Below are 12,659 nucleotides of genomic sequence, written 5' to 3'. Positions count from 1 at the left end.
CGAAAAGTTTTGCAAAGATTGAACCGGTCAGTGAAAGTGTCTGTCTAACAACTGGAAATGAATACCGGCTGAAATTTAAACGGTTGGTATTGAATTTGTGACAACAAATCAATTATTTTAAGGGAAGTGTTGGTGTAGTTATTTCAGAGAGAACTTCATCACCCCTTCCAGGATAAGTTGCATTTTTTTACTGTTCGGAACTTTGTGGATATCTACATGGAGCCGTTGTAGTTGGTCACTATCTTTGTCTGTTTCACGGCCCGTTCCCCGGGCAGCAACAGACCTTTTCCTGTCTCGATGTGTCCACAGAAACAACAGGAGCCAATTTATTGTGGACTGGTGCCATCTGCTGGCTGCACGTGAGACGTGCAAAGAGGTAACTTCTTTGGGGACATTTTAAATGAGTGTGAAACAACATAAACATGGTGAGAATTATTGCAAAACAGTTTATCATTCATACACAAGATGCCAAAGATATAGTGTGTTTCCCGGTACTATAAATGCTGACTGTGATTGAAAGAAGTGTGCGATGGTGGTATAGTGGTGAGCATAGCTGCCTTCCAAGCAGTTGACCCGGGTTCGATTCCCGGCCATCGCAGTAATGACTTATTTTTCAGCATTATCCGTGATCAGACCACAATTCCGGACCCGCAGAGTTAATCTCTGTGGTTTCCAAAATTAGATAAAGAACAGAAAGTGTGGGGAGATTTCCAACAAGAAAATAAAGGACTAACGAAATAAAATAAGTCTAACATTTTCATCACTCACGTTTTTCGAACGTAAAATTCGGGCCTTGGGTGGAAAGACGCCTCACCTCCTCCCCCTCGCATATTTCCGATATGTCGATGATACGTTTGTTATATTTAAATCCGCAGCTGCATGTAACAATTTCCTTACATGTCTTTATGGGCTCCATCCTGCGCTCAAATTCACCTATGAAATGGAGCAGTCAAAATAACTCCCCTTCCTTGACACACTAGTTGAGAAATCTTCCAGAGGATTCTCTACCAGGATTACCGTAAGCCGACCTTCACTGGTCAATATACGCGTTGGGATTCTTACAGTCCCACGCTCTGTAAGATTGGTCTCATCGGCAACCTTGTAAATAGGGCCCGAGCCATTTGCTCACCGTGCAAGCTTGATGCTGAAACCTGGCTCATCAAAGGCATCCTGCAGGGTAATGGCTACCCTGATCAGATCATTTCGCGCTGTGTATCACACAAGCTCATGACCGGACCTAAGACGGTCACTTTCCACCCTGAAGTATATTCTCTATCAGTATAAATTGGTGTCTTCCCCTTATATTGGTTTTCTTGGGAGTGTCCTGTTGAGTGCAGAAGGAAAAGCTTTGACATGTCTCTTTTTTCAGCCATTCTCAAATACATTGGCGCTTATTTTCAATTTGAAAACCCGTTTCAGCTCTGCCAGTGTGGCTCAATCAATCTGCGGCCCATTTTCTCATTAATCTTTGAAAGTTGGTGAAATAAGCTGCTCTCTGATTGGTTACAAAAGCCACCCAATGAGATTCCGAACACATTGACCATTCAGAAGTGGCCGACTGCATTCCCCAAAGACAGGGGAAGGGCGAGTGCGGGATGAATTTTTCATTCGTGGTGTAAGTGTGTGTAAGCTTGTAGAAAGACCGGCGGTAGAGCCCAGGACAAAGCCAAAGTCACAAGTCTCGCTCCTCCCGGGATGGACTGCAGCTCCCCGCGGGCCGTGTTCACAGGCCCCTGAGAAAGAGCAGCTATGCTGAGCGTGTGGCTGCTGGAGCGCTCCGCTCTTCCGATTGTAACATTCCCGGCCGCTTTCAGGGGACAGGATCAGAAATCAGCCGTTTCTCTCTGTCCCGATGAAGCCTGTGTGAAGGAGTCGGTTGGTAACCAATGTCATTGCGTTTCCAGTGAGCTGAGATTGGCTCTGTTTTAAATCGCTGCTTTGTTACCGCCGGTTACAGATAAGAGATTGACACATTTAATCTGTTCCTAAAATAGCGCCAGGATTCTGTGACGCAAAATGCAATATTACAGCTCCTAAAGTGTGAGATTAAAATTGCCTGGAAATTAAGCCGTTCGGCTATTATCTTTTTTTTCCGTCAAATTGGCAGGCTTTTCGATTTTGAAAATATAAGCCAATCGGCACGTCCAATTCCTGCTACCTGGCTCTCCGAATGGTTGAAGATTTGGATTGAGAATGGACTGCCCAATCAGAGCTAGAGCCTGTCTAAAGCCTCTCAAACCATTCACAATGATTATTTATGGATGTTAAACTGATGGAATCTGTACCTTCCACCCCATCTGTACTTGAGTCCTAAAATATATTTTTTTCCAACAGGCAAATAATTGAAGGAACCAGAATAAATGTGGTGTTTCCTCCAGCCAAGCTAGAATGAAGATTCCCGCCAGCTCCTCCCACACAGTCCGTACATTATCATTAACAGAGCGCAGAGACACAGACAGGACATCAATTTCACAGTCACAGACAGCAGAAATAGTTCCAGAGTCACACTTTCCATCCATCAATCAAAGAGTGCAGGAGAGATAGATGTTGTTTCCATGTTACCTCGACTCAGTACCAGAGTCCAAGACAGTGACTGTCAGAATAAATCCAAACACATTTGCAGTTCCACTGACAATGTCTCCACACTCACATACAGTAACCAAGACTGACAGGTTCAGAATGTCTCTCAGTTTCACACAGTACCAGTAAGTGACATAGATATTGAATCCCACGTTCACAAAATGGGCCAGAAAAGGGCAATGAAGAATGTATCTCACTCTCAAATACAAAACAACAATCTGACGGTTTCAGCACAACATTATAACTTCTGCTTGGTATAACAAAATATTATGAAATGTCATCTTCACCGTTAGTAATTCCAAATACCTCCCTTCGCCGTCCAATAAAATGTGAACGGTTCTTGTCTGTTCTGTCGCTCTCTGAGTGTGCTGACATCTACTGGCCAGAGCTGAGAAGTGCAACAGAGCGGAACTTTTTTTTAAATTCAATGGACGTGAGATTCGCTGGCTCGGCCATCATATTTATACAACCGGGAACACGTTTGTACTGCAGGGAAGCATTTTACACAACAACAAAGAACATTTCTCAACACCAGAGAGCACAATTCCACAGCAGGAAATATATTCTAAACATGTGAAACACTTTAACACCATAATGGAACAGTAGACATTAAAAATCAAGCAGCAGAGTGGCGCAGCGGGAGCGTGCTGGGCCCATAACCCAGAGGTCGATGGATCGAAACCATCCTCTGCTATTTACGTTCTCATTAATGCCAAAAGGGAGCATTTTCTGTTACCCACAATCATGTCTGTTATTTGCAACAGTTTCTTGCTTCCAGTGCAAAAATTCAATCTTCAACAAATCTCTGATATGGTGTTTATTCACAGATGGATACAAGCTGGAAATGCTGCAAACACATCCCAGCCAATGCTTTCCCCTTTCCCTCAGCCCATTCCTCCCAAAGAACTGGCACAGGCGCAATGTCCTGAGTGGCCACCTCCTCTTCACTATCACTGTATGATTATCTGAATAGAAAAAACATCCTCTTAGATGGAAACAATATCGTCAAGGTCATATTTTTTAAAGTTAATTCACGGGATGTCGGCTTCGCTGACTGGGCCGGAATTATTTGCCCATCCCGAGTTGCCCTTGAGAAGGTGGTGGTGGGCTGACTTCTTGAACTGCTACATTCCGTGTGGTGTAGGTACACCCACAGTGCTGTTAGGAAGGAAGTTCCAGGATTTTGACCCAGCGACAGTGAAGGAACGGCGATATGTTTACAAGTCAGGATGATGAGTGACTCGGAGGGGAACTTAGCCGCAGGTTTTCCGATCTATAGGACACCCTGCAGTAATTCGTCATCTTTATTTGAACAGCAGCGTCCTCCCTGTGACATGAACCACCGAGAAGGACAAAACTATCAGCATAGCGGAGACATCATCGCACCAAATACACAGTTCATCATTATCTGGACAGAAATTGTCATTCCTTCTTAATCACTGGTTTAATTTATGGAATTCCGTCCCCATTATTAATAGTATTAATCATAATAATACTTAACCATAATTATCATAAAAGTTTCATTCCTTCGGTACAGATTGCACTAAATTATTATTTGACTGCCTCTGATTGTTTCCTGTCTTGTTTTACCTATTAATAGCCGATGGGAATTTAACGTGCTCAGTTTATCACTCATTCCGTCCTTATTGGCCTTACTTGAGGTGATAACCAGCATGTATATGACCTTTGTGCTCGAACTGAATGTCTGTCTCTAACATATTGCTGTCACTCATTGCCAGATGCTCATTCACTATCACATTGTTAAGTTATTCCAAATTCCAGTGAGTCTAGATCCAACCTGATCAACCCTTCCTCATTCGAAAACCTCCTCAGTCGAGGAAATATCCCAGTCACCTTTCTCTGGAACTGACTCCAATGCAAGTATGTCCATCCTTCAGTAATCAGACCAAATCAGCACCCATTATTCTAGGTGTGGTCTCGCCAATGCCCTGAACAGTTGCAGCAAGGCTTCTCCGCTTTTCTATTCCAGTCCCCTTGCAATTAAGACCAACATTCCACCTGCCCTCCTAAGTATTTGATGCACCTAAATGACAACTTTTTTTCAATGATTATTATACAGCGGCATCCATATCCATCTGTACTGCAGCATTCTGCAATGTCATCTAAACATTTTTTGTAATTCTTGTACAAGGATCCCTCTGTACCACAGGATTCTGCAGTCTCTCTCCATCTCAGTAATATTCCTCTCTCCTATGCTTCTTGCAGAAGTGGTCAACCTGACATTTTACTACATTGTACTTCCATTTTATCCCCACTCACTTGAACATCTACATATCTATGCAGGCTCTTTCTCCACCCTCTGGTCTCACTCAGCTCTCACTCTCGGCTCCTCTGTCATAGTCCCAAGATTCTGACTGTTTAGGAAATTCTCGGATCTTTTTTTAGTTCAAGATGGATGACCTCACTCTTCCCAGTGTTGACCACCACCGGCCACAGTTTTATTCACTCACTGAATCTGTCAATGACCCTTTGAAACTTGCTGCTCCCACATACGCTACTAACCATGTCACCTAACCTAGTGTTATCAGCAAACTTGAATATAGGCTGGAAGTTATTAACATTTACAATAAAACAGAAAGTGCTGTAAAAACTCAGCAGCCCTGGCAGCATCTGTGCAGAGAGAAACAGAGTCAACGTTTGAGTCCGTATGGCTCTTCTTCAGAGCTCGCCACAACTTTACCCTTTTTGTCCCTTATTCAATTTTGTATCCATGCTGTCGCTGCCCCTTTAATCCCAGCTGCTGGAATTTTACCAAGTTCATTATGTGGGACTTTTTCAAATCCCTTTGGAAGTCCAGACACACTTCATCATGCTCACTTCCCTGGTCAATGTTCTCTGACACGTCATCAAAGAGCTTTATTAAGTGTTTCAGTGCTGATTTTCTGTTAACCAATCTGTGCTGGTTATCATTTATCAACTCATGTTCTACCGAGCGACAATGAATTTTGTTCTGGATTATTGTCTTTAAACGTTTCCCCACCTCCAGCATGAGACTAACTGCTCTGTAGTTACTGGGTTTATCCCTCTCCATTTTAAACACGGATGTAACATCAACAACCTGCAGTTGTTTGGCTTCACTCCCATATCCAAGGAGGATTGAAAGATTGTGGCTCGAGTCTCTGCTATTTCCACCCTTCATTCCCTCAGTAATCCAAGGTGTATCCGATGCGGATCGAGCAGCTTTTCTACTGTGAGCGGTGCCAGCCTTGTGATAGCTTCCACTTCATCTATTTTCATCCTATCCAATTTCCCCACCAATGACATTAGCAGCATCCGCTTGTTTTGTGATGACAGGTTTAGTGCAAAGTTTACGAGGCAAATACCAGGGATGGGCCGGTTGTCTTATGAGGTGAGGTTGAACAGGTTAGGCTTGTATCACATGGAGTTCAGGAGAGTAAGAGGCAACTAGATTCAAACCTTTAAGATCCTGAGGGTCTTGACAGGGTGGAGGTGGAGAGCACGTTTCCTCTTGTAGCAGAATCTGGAACTAGGGGTCACTGTTTATAAATAAGGGGTCGATCATTTCAGACAGAGTTAAGGATTTCTTTTCTATCTGAGGGTCGAGCGTCTTTGGAGCTCTCTTCCTCAAAAGCTGGTGGAAGCAGAGTCTTTGAATATTTTAAACGCAGAGTTAGATAGATTCTTGATTAACAAGGGGGGGAAGTGAATGGTTATTGGGGGTAGGAAGGAATGTGAGGTTGAGGTTACAATCAGATCAGGCAGGGTCTTACTGAATGGCGGAGCAGGCTCGAGGGGCTGAGTGGCCTACTCCTGCTGCTAATTAGTTTGTTTGTATGTTCTCATTTAGTACATCAGCCATGCCCTCTCCCTACACAGGATCTCCAAATCAGCCCCACTTAAAGTGACTGCCCTTATGCTGGTAAAAAATCTTCAGTGTTTTCAGTTGTTACCTGCAAATCTTTTCTCATACGCTCTCCCTTCTGATCTAATTTCCTTTTCCATTTCTCCTCTGCACTTTCTGTATTCTGCTTGGTTCTGTAATGTATTATGAATCTGACTATTATCATCAGTCTTATTTGGAGTTCCCACAGAGCACAGGATGTGTAGGCAACAGCTCTCAGCTGTCCCAACATTTCACTGAAATGAATTGTCTAGTTAAGTAAAGTTTTCGCTATTTAGAGAGTTCCACTCCTTCCCTCTTGTACTTTTGCTGCAGTATCTGGGTTAAAATTACACAGCAGCTCCTTCCCCCTCTGCACTTAACCCTCACTTGCAAAAAATTGAAATTTTTAAGTCTTCACTCTGAAATTTACTCTCTCTGTGTTTGAGCTCACAGGTCACTTGTGTTCCTGTTTGTAATTTAATTGCTCCACGTAATTAACCTGAAAATAAGATTTGATTTTGAATATCAATTCATTTGCACTGTAATTCCAGTTTATTTCAATACAATATATCAACAAACTAGAAGTTTGCTCCTAGTTTCTATGTTTTCCAGGGAAAATCTAGAGGTGACTTATTTGTTCTGCAATAACGTGCCTGCTCAACTCAGGTCAATAAATCCTGTTCTAAACAGAACGCTTTATCCAGACAATACATCGACTTGATGAGCTGATGGTGCACGGAGCACTCAGCTTTTACTCACTGATCTTCACAAGAGTTGCTTCAGTTTTGATGTTGACTTGTTCGCTGGTGTCGATTTACTCAGACTCTTCACCTGATTTCTGTGCTGTCCATTGAAGCTTTCTCAGCAGAGTTCACAATAATAGCTTGACTTTTCCTCATAGGATTTCAAACTTGATGGTTTTTGAACTATTTTATCAAATGATTTTGTTTTGTAAACGTCACAGTCGCTCTCATGATCAGGCAGAAAGTTTAACTGCTGCGTTTTCAAGCAGCCGACAGCTTTATTTGAGATGTCATTGAGACAGGATTTTGAGTTTGAATCCAGTCACAAAATGTTCCAATGAAGCTCAAGGTTCGCTCGAGGAACAGCGGCTCATCCTTCAATGAGGAACTTTACAGCCTTCCAGTGTGAACATTCAGCTCAACAATATCGCTCTGTAAAAATTGCCAACATTCTGGTTTCCTTCTGTTCGCAGATGTGGGTTTGAGCCTCGGTTTCACTGAGATGTTCTGAATTGATCTTTTTCATGACGTCACAAAGCGCTTTATTATTCAACACGTCTGTCCATTACAGGGGCTGATGGAAGATCCAATCAGTGAGGTGCGCATTCACCCTTTTAAAACATTATTTCAGGGGATGTGAGCGTCGCTCGCAAGGCCAGTCTTTGTTACACATCCCAAACTGCCCTTGAACTCAGTGGCTTTCTCAGCGAGCAGTTAGGAATCAAACTCATACGTAGCCCAGTCCATGGAAGACATCAGTGAACCAACACTGAGATTAGCGTTTATTTGCAGGTTTTAATTATTGAGTTTAATTTCCATCGGCAACTATGGTGGGAAATGAACCCAAGTCCCCGGAATATTTCCACTGCTCTAATGTTTCCCCTGAGAGAGAGATGGAAATATAATGTCGAAAGGACACTAAGTTTGACCCGCATGTTATTGTGAACAAAAGTACCGAATCCAAGATCTTACAAGAAAAGTCGAAGCAAGTTGGCCTCATAACTTGGGTTGGAGAATCACATCAGTGATTCCAGGCAGAGCTTCTGCAAAATCACCGCAATTAGGCGGAAACAGTTGATAAAGTAACGACGAAGGTGGGATTCGAACCCACGTGTGCAAAGCACAATGGATTAGCAGTCCATCGCCTTAACCTCTCGGCCACCTCGTCACAAAAGACGGGTTATTAAACCCCCTTCTATACTTTTTGCATCCATGAACCGTTGAAATAAATGATCCTCTTTGGTACAGCCCCTAAATATTCGGCCAGATGTGTAAAGATGGAAACGTAGTTTATGTCATTAAAATAAATGTGCACCACAACAGATCAGTGACTGTTGCAAACCGACTGATGTGAAACACTTCAACACTTCACCCTAATATCCAACATGTTTCTACACAGTGTGAAAACCCACCGCGGAAAGACCGGAACATACAAGCATTTGGTCGCAAAAGGAAACCCCTCCCAGCTCACTGCAAGCACCGGAACACAGCTAAAATATGGTAAATTAAAATGAAACACTGGGGTTCCCAGTTCTGCTTGTCCTTTCAGTCAAGATTGAAACTGAGTGCAATCAGCCTCCCACGTGAATCCACAAATAGACAGTTCCCTCATTTGATGCATTAGAATGAATTCAGAGTCTCATGGCACGGAGAGACGTTCTTTAAACTTGGCATTCATTTATGTCACGTGTGTTGAGGTGATGCATTCCCTGCAATGACTTCCCGGGTGTTCAAACCTGGTCCTGATTTCCGGAACTGCCACCACCTCGAGCGCGATAGAAAATGCTGCATTAAGATGGGCTCGTCCGGGAATTGAACCCGGGACCTCTCGCATATTAATTCAAAGGAAATCCCAAAGCGAGAATCATGCCCTTAGACCAACGAGCAGGTGGCATAGCAAAAACCCCATCAAGGAATCCTTTCATTGTCACACAAAGTGCATCAATCATAAGCGAATTACCGTTCATGCTGGAAATCTTTTCCAATGTTTTACAAACCCCGGGGACGACTCCAACCAGTGGAGAATTTCCCGCCTTATTTCCTTTCACTTCAGTTTTGCTGGGGTTCCTTGATGCCACATTAGGTCAAATGCTTCTTTGAACTCAAGTGCAGTCACTTGCACCTCACGTCTTGAGTTCGGCTGTTTTCTTCAGGTTTGGACCAAGGCTGCAATGAGGTCAGGAAGAGAGTGACCCTGGCAGGAAACAAACTGAGCTTCACTGAGCGGGTTATTGCTGAGTAAGGGTCACTTGATCGCACTGTCGAAGACATTTTCCCTCATCTTCTTGATAAACAAGATAAGACGGATGGGGTGGTTTTTGCCGGTTGGATTTTCCTGTTTTTTTTGTGGACAAGACAGACCTGAGCAATTTCCCACATTGCTGGGTAGATGCTAGTCTGGTAGCTGTAATGGAACAACTTGGCGAGGAGCGAGACTATTTCTGGAGCACAGGTTGTCAGTACTGCTGCAGGAATGGTGTCAGGGCCCAAAGCCTTTGCAGTTACCCGTGCCTTCAGCCATTTCTTGATTTTACTTGGAGTGAATAGAGCTGGCTGAAGACTGACATCTGTGATGCATTTCCCCAGCTTTGTGCAAAAGCAAAACTGAGGGAATCACATACGTGACTCTATGAAGATCATCTGCTAAACGGTGAAAGGCGACAGTGTTTATCACAAATGGGTTCCATTAATTCAGATACAGATTTGGTGCAAAATTAGCCATGACGAAGTGTGATACACACACATTTTTCTGATCTGCAGTTAGATGTGCTCCCGCTGTGACGTTTAAATAATCGTGAGTTGAGAAGGTTTAGGCGCTATCTGGTTGAGGTAATTGAAATGATTAATAGGTTTTAATGCGGAGAAATTATTTCCTCTTGTCGGGGAATACCGAACAAATGGATATTACCTAAAACTGAGAGTGAAGCCATCATATAGTGACGTCAGGGAGCAATTCACTCAAAGGAGGAAGAAAGCTGTTTGTTGGACAATCCCTGTGTAGCGATTGGCCGAGAGCTTATGGCAATGAACTGATGCTTTGTTTGGCTTTGCAACCCCTCTTTATCAAGAAAAACTGGAAAACTGGAGGGAACTGAAACGAGGTGTTGGCTGTCCTTTGTCATTATGCGATCATGTTCTCTAATATTAACGGAGGACTGTAGCTTCCTGTAAAACTAACATCCTTAGGTATCTGGGCCAATTCTGGCTCGAAGAAAGTGTTTCTGTCAGCCGAAATAGCTCAGTTGGGAGAGCGTTAGACTGAAGATCTAAAGGTCCCTGGTTCAATCCTGGGTTTCAGCAACACGTTGCAAATCCTTTAACCTGGGCAGCTGCTGCTCGTGTTATTTGCCAGCTGGTAATGCCATCAGTTTTTGGGGATACCCAGTTCAGCTTCTGAGGGGAGGGGAGACTTACCCTCCTCCAAAGCACACGGGCAGCTCTGTGCCCGCTGGTCCACGTTACTGGAATAAAGGTCGGTTTCACCTTTCTTGATAAAAACATATGAAAAACCGCTGGTCAACTCAGCTCCCATTAAACTATGCTAACAACCGTGCAACTCTCATGTGTTCCCAGCTTCTGGTCCATCGATCGGTCATTGGGAATTTAAATTCCTGAAAATCCGTCTGTTGATCCATTGCAATGGTGCTTCTTTTAACATTAACCAGGGGACCGTAATTGGAATCCAATTAATCCATTGTTTCCCTCTCATTTATTATTATTTCTTTGTGTATGTGTCTCTCAGTGATTAGGTCAAGAAATGAGCTCGCCTCAGTCATGCGGCGGACGGATCTCATGAGTATTACAAATATTTACCCTTTCCTTTTAAATTCAGATCAGAATTTATCATTGAAACACAGGAAATGCTGCTTAACCTGCTCCAAGGTCACTTCTATGACTGACTGAAACAACATAATTTGACCTTTCAGTAAGCCCTTTGTGTGCAGCCGTTTCTGGGGTTCTTCCTCAGTCACGAATATTGGAATTGGATCTTAGTTTTCTGCATGTTTAGTGGGAAGCCCAATATGTCATCTGCTTTACAGAAGGAGTCGACAGTGACTTGGAGCTAAGTTTCTGAGTGAGCGCCCTGTTACGAGCGGGATGGGAGGAGTGCGCCCTTGGTCTAGTCCCACTGCTCCACAGGTCACAACATTAGCTCAAATGTTCATTTCGCTCACCAAAATGGCCAATTATTTACCTTCACCAGTGTTCCCGAGAATAAAAGAGGTTTAAAAGTGGATTATTTCAATAAACCATAAATTTGTTTGTTTATTATAAAAAAGGTATTTTCGAATAGAAAAATAAAGCTTATGAACATTCAGTATGGATCTGAAATTATGCGAATTAATCTTTCGAGATACCATAAGTCACACACACACACACACACACGCTCTCCCTCTCTCACAAACACACACACACACACATACATACACACACACACACTCTCCCTCTCTCACAAACACACACACACACGTTCTCCCTCTCTCACAAACACACACACACACACTCATAATAGAACACCATGATATTAAAAAGAGAAATAGGGGAAATTAAAGCAAAATGATGGGGATGTTGAAAATCAGAAACAAAAACAGAAAACGCTGGAGAAAATCAGCTGGTCTAACAGCATCTGTGCGGAGAAATAAATACAGAGTCAACGTTTCGAGTCCTTATGACCCTTCTTTAGAAAGGGGACAATTTTGAAAAACATTAAACGTCAATGGATCAAGGCAAAGGTCAGGGTGTGCAGTCCTTGATATGGGGTCAGTGTTCCACAGTCGCTCCCCCAGCACTGATCCGTGACAACATCAAGGAGTTGGTGCTAATCTTCTCAAAGGAAAAAAAAGGCCACTTTTTAAAACACAGTCTCCCAGGTATGTTTTCTTTCAGAACCATGAAATCCATGTGACCCTATTTCTACACAGCCCTATCGGGTCAAAATGTTCACAGCCTGATTTCAACATGGAGTTGTAGGCTTGTCTGAAAGAACATCCAGACTGGCAGAGCTGGGGGTGGCGGGGGGGGTGGTGGGTGGGGTGGTGCGTCCGGGGGGTGAGTGTGGTGGCAGTTGGGAGTATGCAGTGAGGGGAGGGGCGTGTTGTGGGGGTAGATGTTGGTGGGTGGGGCGGGAGGGTTACAGCTTCATATTACTTGACCATATTTTAGCTGTGTTATTGGAGTTGCGGAAATTCAGCTTTAATTCGATTTAGCAAAGAAGCTCAGGGGGAATTAACGGTCAGGGAAGTTAGGCAGCGCTCACTTCAATTGCTGGTCATCACATGTCTAAGTGGCAGTTTCTCAGGGCATTAAGAGTTGGGATGGGGTTACTTTTGGCAGAAAGTGTTGAAGTGGCATTTTCCTGCGACAAAACTGATAGCCAAGAATGTGCGGCAAATTAACAGAAAGTCCAACCAACTCATCCACACAGTCAAGCTGGTGAAACGAAATGACTGGCGACCTGGCTCTCACCCTGA

At 43.5% G+C, this 12,659-nt stretch overlaps 1 long non-coding RNA gene and 4 other non-coding genes across 5 annotated transcripts in view; 3 read left to right on the top strand and 2 right to left on the bottom strand.

The window, feature by feature from the left end:
* The window catches only part of LOC144670309 (uncharacterized), a 621,539-nt gene that overhangs the window by 480,071 nt on the left and 128,809 nt on the right, over window positions 1-12,659 (bottom strand). The gene's annotated exons all lie outside the window — the stretch shown is intronic.
* trnag-ucc (transfer RNA glycine (anticodon UCC)) lies at window positions 527-598 on the top strand. The gene has a single exon. It is a non-coding gene; the product is annotated as a tRNA-Gly (tRNA).
* On the top strand, window positions 3,203-3,274 carry trnam-cau (transfer RNA methionine (anticodon CAU)). The gene has a single exon. It is a non-coding gene; the product is annotated as a tRNA-Met (tRNA).
* Window positions 8,275-8,356, bottom strand: trnas-gcu (transfer RNA serine (anticodon GCU)). Its single transcript has one exon. It is a non-coding gene; the product is annotated as a tRNA-Ser (tRNA).
* trnaf-gaa (transfer RNA phenylalanine (anticodon GAA)) lies at window positions 10,416-10,488 on the top strand. The gene has a single exon. It is a non-coding gene; the product is annotated as a tRNA-Phe (tRNA).

This window comes from Cetorhinus maximus, chromosome 31 (assembly GCF_964194155.1).
Source record: "Cetorhinus maximus chromosome 31, sCetMax3.hap1.1, whole genome shotgun sequence".
NCBI lineage: Eukaryota > Metazoa > Chordata > Chondrichthyes > Lamniformes > Cetorhinidae > Cetorhinus > Cetorhinus maximus.
Note: the sequence above shows the minus strand (reverse complement) of the source record. Positions and strands in the feature narration are given on the sequence as shown.